This window comes from Tenrec ecaudatus, chromosome 18 (genome assembly GCF_050624435.1).
Source record: "Tenrec ecaudatus isolate mTenEca1 chromosome 18, mTenEca1.hap1, whole genome shotgun sequence".
NCBI classification, from domain to species: Eukaryota; Metazoa; Chordata; class Mammalia; order Afrosoricida; family Tenrecidae; genus Tenrec; species Tenrec ecaudatus.
Window position 1 is genome coordinate 38,175,266 of NC_134547.1, and position 7,349 is coordinate 38,182,614.

The 7,349-nt window shown below is 42.2% G+C and overlaps 1 non-coding gene across 1 annotated transcript; it reads left to right on the top strand.

Annotated features, from left to right (window-relative positions):
• The first annotated feature begins 269 nt into the window (after positions 1 to 269).
• Positions 270 to 376, top strand: LOC142432820 (U6 spliceosomal RNA). The gene has a single exon (XR_012780925.1). It is a non-coding gene; the product is annotated as a U6 spliceosomal RNA (small nuclear RNA).
• The last annotated feature ends 6,973 nt before the right edge of the window (positions 377 to 7,349 follow it).

Consider the following 7,349-nt stretch of genomic DNA (forward strand, 5'->3'; position numbering starts at 1 on the left):
TCCTCCTGTGTGTCACATCTGCAAAACCCAAAAGAAACAATGAAAAACAAACCGCCTTAAGGTGGTAAGGGTAAGATCATATGTGTTAGTCCAGATAGACTAGAAAAACAAATCCAGAGATACTCATATATGTATACGAAAGAGCTTTATATCAAAGAGCAATTATATATTGAGAAAACATCCCAGCCCAGTCCAAATCAAGTTCATAAGTTTGATATTAACCCATATGTCCAATACTAGCCAATAAATTCCTCTTAAGACTCATGCATGTGCTCGCTTCGGCAGCACATATACTAAAATTGGAACGATACAGAGAAGATTAGCATGGCCCCTGCGCAAGGATGACACGCAAATTCGTGAAGCGTTCCACATTAAAAAAAAAAGACTCATGCATAATGTACAATGATGCCAAATGCAGGAGAAGGTCTTATGGAATCAGGGGCAGTAGAAGCATCTCAATGCTGGTGCAGGTCTCCACGTGTTTCCTCCAGCTGTCTGAGTGTCTCAACAGCAGGAATAGGAAGACACAGAGAGTGAGTCTGGCCTCCAGTGAGCTACTAATCTCTGTTTAGCTTCCAAATGAGGTCATCAAGCTGTGACCTGATTGACAGGCTAGACTCCAACCCCTTCACTCAAGTTGATAGAAGATTATGTAACTGCCACATCATATTAGTATAAAGACAAAAATGCAAATAATGTGTGAGATGGAGAACACCCCCATAGAAATTCAAAAAGCCAGGGAAGAAATTTCTGTCATGGAACAAGTAAGATATATTTGCACCTAGAACTAATTCAGGTCATGTCTATTGGGAGGTCAATTGGTCAAGTATCATGTTCAGTGCAGCATAATCATAATTGAAATGATCTCTGCCTGATAGTAAGGTTATTCAGGACTCTTGTCTGTGGCTAGAGCAGATATTCCAGCAGCTTGGTGGACTAGATACACTGCAGATGGGTTTTGGGCTTCCACTGTCCTCCATAGTCTTCTACAAATTGGGTGTTCATAATTTTAGCTCTGATACTTTTCTCTTCACCATATTGTATTTTGTAATTGTCATCTTTGGATCACACAAACTGGTGTGCTTCTTCTGTGTGGACTTAGTTGAATTGCTGCACAGATGGCTGCTTGTTTGGATAGAAGCTTTCCACAATGGTTGTGCATATTTATAAGCCCACCAGCAGTGTATAAGAATTCCAGTCTTGAAGGAGTCAAGATAAGGTCTAGGTAGAATCAACCACCCAGTGGTCTTGCTGTTGGATCAGAAAATTAAGAGGTAAGGAGGCCAGTATTGGGAGGCTGGATACTGAAAATAGATTCAGTGTGCTAGGGTCTGATTCAGACCTCCCCCTGTGATTGCCACCCATGGAGTGATTCGAGAACTTGAAACACTCTAAGCTCACCACATCTGCCTGTAGGTTCTGATAATATCTCACCAGATTCAGTGGGACAGTGTCTGCCACGCCTTCCTCCGCCCAAGATACAGAGACTTGCTGCATGCAATAATTTCTTCAGGCTGCTGTCTAAAGGTGGTCATAAACTCAGGCTCACAGAGAGTCTCTGAGAACTAGCAACAAGACCTCCCCCCAGAGTTCCCCTCTCTGCTATCTGTCTCACTCTTGAATTCTCCTTCCCTGGCCAGGAATAAAGTTACTACATCAGCAATCTCCTTTCCCCCTTTCCCCAACTCAACACTTGCCAACTTGGGTAATCATAGATTATTAGTCACAAATTTTCACCAATTGAGGAGCCCCTGGGATATGTACCTGTGACATAGCTGTGCAGGAGAGCCAGGAGTGACACAGGAGTGCAGCTGGGGCAGAAATCAGATCTAGTCATCCCCAAACCACTTGATTAATCTTGTCCCCCTTCCACGGGAAAGTGCACAGCACAGCCTTGATATCAGGGCATGACACAAGTCCGTTATAAAAAGAAAAAAAATTAAATGCTTACAATTCCAGGCTGTGTTCCTTTGCCCAACGTTGAATGTACACCACCAGAAACCCGGCCCTGGGCTATTAGCATGATATTGGCACAATAAGACAGGCAGAATTCTGATCCTCGGAGCATAGCCTAAGATTTTAACATGACAACACAGGAAAAGTCAGGGGTTGAAAGCAGCAGTCCAAGTCAAAAACTGGCTCTACCACTTTTGGGCTCCATAGAGAATCTTTAAAAGACTCTCTTTAAATTGTGGCCAGACAGTCCAGACCAGACCTTTGCCCATGCTGCAGGCCCACTCCAACCCAGTCCAGTGGCATACCTATAGTCATCAGCCTCAGCACACCCTCTGAGGCCCCCCACCATCTGAGGCCCCCTACCTCTGAGGCCCCCCACCATCTCTGGCCACCGAGTCACCATGACACTTTGCCTATACAGCAACATGACCCACCACCCTAGTAGGCTACAGGTGGTCCCCAAACCCACTCTTACCAGTCACCCACAGAAAGAGTTCAGGGCCCCTCAGTCTCCTGGGAACATGGCACCCAGAGAGCAACATACTTCAGTACCCTCAATGGAGTCACATACAATGGTGCTCAGGTCAGAATATGCTCAGACCTGTCATCAGATACCATGAAGAGGAAGAGAGAGTAGAGCAACATTTTCCTAAAGCTGGAAGAAAAATATGCCAACCCGAGAATCCTCTACCCTGACAAATTATCTTACAATAGACAGTGAGGAAAGAATCTTTCCGGGAAGAAAAAGCTCAATGAATATGCCATAAGACACCCAATCCTTGCTGACTCATTGTGGTCAGAAGACCAACACCCACAAAGCAAAAGGCGGAGACCGGCATATAGCTCAACTCCATCTAGAAGTCAGCATGCTGAAAACAGTTACCAAGATAACATTGTCTCTGAGGGAAAGAAGGAAAGAATGAAACCCCCCACTTAACACAGCACACTGATTATGAAGGGAGATAGGAAAACATGCAACACAAAAAGTACAAGATGACAGCCATGAATCCACAGATGGTGGTAATAACTCTGAATGTCAATGGCCTGAACTCGCCCATTAAAATACTGGCTCAGGATATCTAACCCTCAATCTGTTGCATGCAAGAGACCTATTAAGTTCGCAGACAAAAATTGACTAAGCATCAAAGACTGGTGGAAAATATACCAGGCAAACAGCAAATTAAAAAGAGCAGGGTTGGAATCCTAATCAACAACAAAATTGACCTCAAGGTGCAAACCATAACAAGTGACAAAGAGGGGCACTATATAATGCTTAAAGGATCAGTAGATCAGGAACCAGTAGTAAGCATAATAAATATATACGTGTCTAATGAGAAACTCATGAAGTACATCAAACAAACTATTCAAAGGATGAAAAAAGAAATTACAGATTCAACAATCATAGTAGGTGACTTCAAGACACTGCTGTCAGATAAAGATAGATTAATTGGAAATAAGCTTAGTAAGAAGGGTACAGAGCTGAACACTACAATTAGACAACTGGACCTCATAGGCATTTATAGACCTCTTCATCCAAATGCAAAAACATTCACATTTTTTCAAGTGTGCATGGTTTATTTTAAAAAATAGACCACATGCTGGGGCACAAGTCACGCCTGTGTAAACCCAAACAAATGGCGATCACTCAGGCATCCCTCTCACACCACCATGCCAATAGCTAGAGATCAACAAAAGGACCACCAGAAAAACAAGAGTAAACAACTGGAGGATGAATAATGATCTTCTGCGACATGAATGGGTATTTGTCTAGATAAAAGAGGAAATTAGAAAGTTTCTAGAAATGAATGCAAATGAGAATATAACATATCCAAACCTATAGGATACTACAAAAGCAATCATCAGAAGAGCTTGATAGCTATTAATGCATATATGAAAAAGGAAGGACCGATATGCTATCACGAAACCTCTGGGAACTAGAACAGAATCAACAGAATAACCCCTCCAATGCTAAAAGAAAAGAAACAATAAAAATTAGAGCAAAGGTAAATGAGTGGGAAGACAAGAGAACAATGTGAAAATTCAATGTAGCCAAAAGATGATTCTGTGAAAGGATCAACAGACTCGATAGTCCACTGGTAAACCTAACCTAGGAATGGAAGGAACAAACATCAGTAGCCAGGATGCGAGATGAAATCAGGTAAATCACAATGGACCCCCATGAGATTAAAAGTATAATCACACAGAACTGTGAAAATCTGTATTCTAATGAAGTCAACAACGTGGAAAAACAATCCCTCCCTAGATTATCCCATATAGAGGTCAAGAACCTCAACAGACCCATATCAAAAGAATAACTAGATATGGTTATCAAGAAACTACCAATGGGAAAAAAGCGTCTGGGTCAGATGGCTTCACAGGAGAGTTCTACCAGGCATTCAGGGGAGAGCCGACACCAATCCTCCACAAATTATTCCAAAGCATAGAAAAAGATGGCAAACTCCCAAGCTCAATCTATGAAGTCAGTATAACTTTGATACCCAAACAAGGGAAGGATCCCCCAGGAGTAGAGAACTACAGACTGATATCTGTAGTGAACATAGATGCAACAATCCTTAACAAAATATAGGCCAATAGAATACAAAAATATATAAAACATAACATCATCCATCATGATCAGGTAGGATTCATTCCAGGGATGCAGGGATAGTTTAATACCCCAAAATCCATCAATATTATACACCACATTGAAAGTAAAAAAAAAATAAGAATCACATGATAATATTAATAGACGCAGAAAGAGCATTTGACAAATTCCAACATACATTTCTAAGTAAGACATTTAAGAATATAGGAATGGAAGGGTAATTCCTCAAGTTAATGCAAGCTATTTAAGAAAATCCAACAGCCAACATTATAGTAAATGGAGAAAAAACAAAAACAATCCCACTGATAAAGAGGACCAGACAAGGATGCCCCTTGTCCCCACTTATTTTTGAGATTGTACTGGAGGTTCTAGCTAACAACATAAGACAGTGAAAGGACATTGAAGGTATCCAACTGGGGAGGAGGAGGTGAAACTATCACTATTTGCAGATGACATGATTCTCTACATTGACAACCCCCAAAGCTCCAAACAGGAATACTGATGGCAATAGAGGACCTAGAAGTAAACCCCCAAATTATCAGGACCATCTATGAATAACCTTGGCACAGGGAATACACAGGCTAAATGAAATTGGGAAGGGCACACACACAGATGAAACTGAAATTGACAAGTTGGATGTGCTAAAGGTAAAACACCAGTGTGCATCTAAGGACTTCACCAAGAGCGTAATAAGAGAACCCACAGATTTAGAGAGGATTTTTAGCAATCACACAACAGAAAAAGGGCTTATTACTAAAATCTACAATCCCTTCCTAGCCTGCAAAAATAGGAAAGCAGTTAACCCCCTGAGGAAGTAGGCCAAGCCCCTCACAAAAGTTTCACTAGGGAGGAGACCTGAATGGCCAATAAACATATGAGAAAATTCTCCCAAGCATTAGCCATCAGAGAAATGCAAATTAAAACAACTATGAGATACCACCTAACATCCTTCAGGATAAACCAAATCAGAGAACAACAAATGCTGGATGGGATGTGGTGAAATAGGAACTCTCCTCCATTGCTGATGGTTGTGTAGATATGTACAACCACTGTGGAAATCCATATGGCTATATTTAAATAAATGTAAATTGAGTCATCTTGCAACCCGGCAGTTGCTCTGCTGGGCACATACTCTGAAAAGTTAAGAAATAGACCAATCAGTCGTCTGTGCTCCAATGTTTTTGTAGCATAATTCACAATTGCAAAGAACTGGAACAATCTAAATTTCCATTGATATACTTGTGGATAAAAAATTCTGGCACATACACTCAATGCAGTACTACACATCACTAAAAAGCACTGATGATTATATGAAGCACATCATCTCATGGGAAGAGTTGGAGGATATTGTGGTAAGCAAAGTTGTTCAATCACAAAAGGACAAGCACAACATGAGTCCACTAAGGTAAGTATAATCAGCACTGTAGGTATAGAAGAAAAACCACTTATCTCACACTTTATAGGTTCAGGTATAGGCCATTGGGTGGGGGACAGACCAAACCCAAGGATTTACATGTCATTCCAACACAAAGAAGGGGAAGTGGGGAAAGGGTAGGGAGAAAAGTGGATAAAAAGAGGGAGATTATGGCACTGGGGTAGTAGGGCACTAATCCACCCAGGGGGGAGGGTATCATTTATATCTCCACAGAAATGGGAGTGTGAGTACAGACCCCACCACCATGCACCAAACCTTGAGGACAATGTAACCACAAGGAGAAATTCTCGAGCAGAGAGGTCTACAGGGCCGGCCCCAATCAGAGCCAAACTGGCCCCCTCCCTAGAAGTATGTGCTACAGAGGACACACTAAACCTGTAGGTTTGGGAGAGGGGCTGGAATTCATACAGAGGCAAATCAAGAAGGAAAAAGAGAGAGCGAAGGACTAGACCTCATACTGGCACACCAAGCCCTAAGGAGGGCGTGGCTGCACGGAGCTGCTAAGGCACAGAGAGGACTGTAGGCTGACAACAGCTCAAGACATGATGTCCCCTCTCTGGAGCATACCATGACAGAGGACAATAATGGGCACACATGACCAGGAATGTGTCTGGTCTGACCACCCCCGCGAACCATTGGGTGAACCAAGAAGGGAATATAACAGATCAGCAAGGGAGCAAAGAAAAGCCAAGCCAAGCCACAAAAACCCCAATTATCCCCCCAAATAGAGCTCAGGCTAGGAGGGGCAGTTCTCAGAACCACCCAGGACCAGGGGGAGATAGTCATAAAGGTCAGCAGACAGACCTGGAATTATGTATGCTCTTTCCATTGTTTCTTTTTATTCAATCTTTGTTTTCTTTTTGTTTTGTCTGCTATTGTTGTTTTGCTTACCAACATAAGATAGCTGTGGGAAAAGCAACAGGATCAAAAGTTCTGGAGGTACCTAGGGGGAGGAGGAGGCAGGGGAAAAGGGTGGTGAGCAAACTATGCCATAGACAGGAGAACAACTAGGGAATTAAAAGCAACAACGAGGAGGGTGTAGAGTTCACGGTGGTGTTGAGCAACAGTAATCTAGCTGTGAGGAATTACTAAGAGGCAGAAGGGAGAGCATGCTGGTGGGAATAGAGTCAGGTAAAAGGAAACAGAGGAAAGATCTAGGAAGCAAAGCTATGGATGGAGTTATAAACATAGGTGTGTATTTATGGAAATATATTAATTAATAAAAATAGAGGTATTGGGTTATGTACATAAATTCATATGGAAATACATTGAGGAAGTGGATGGACTTTGGCCCTCTGCTCAAGCCCCTCCTCAATGCAACAACACTTTATTCTAACAACCTGGCATTCTGTG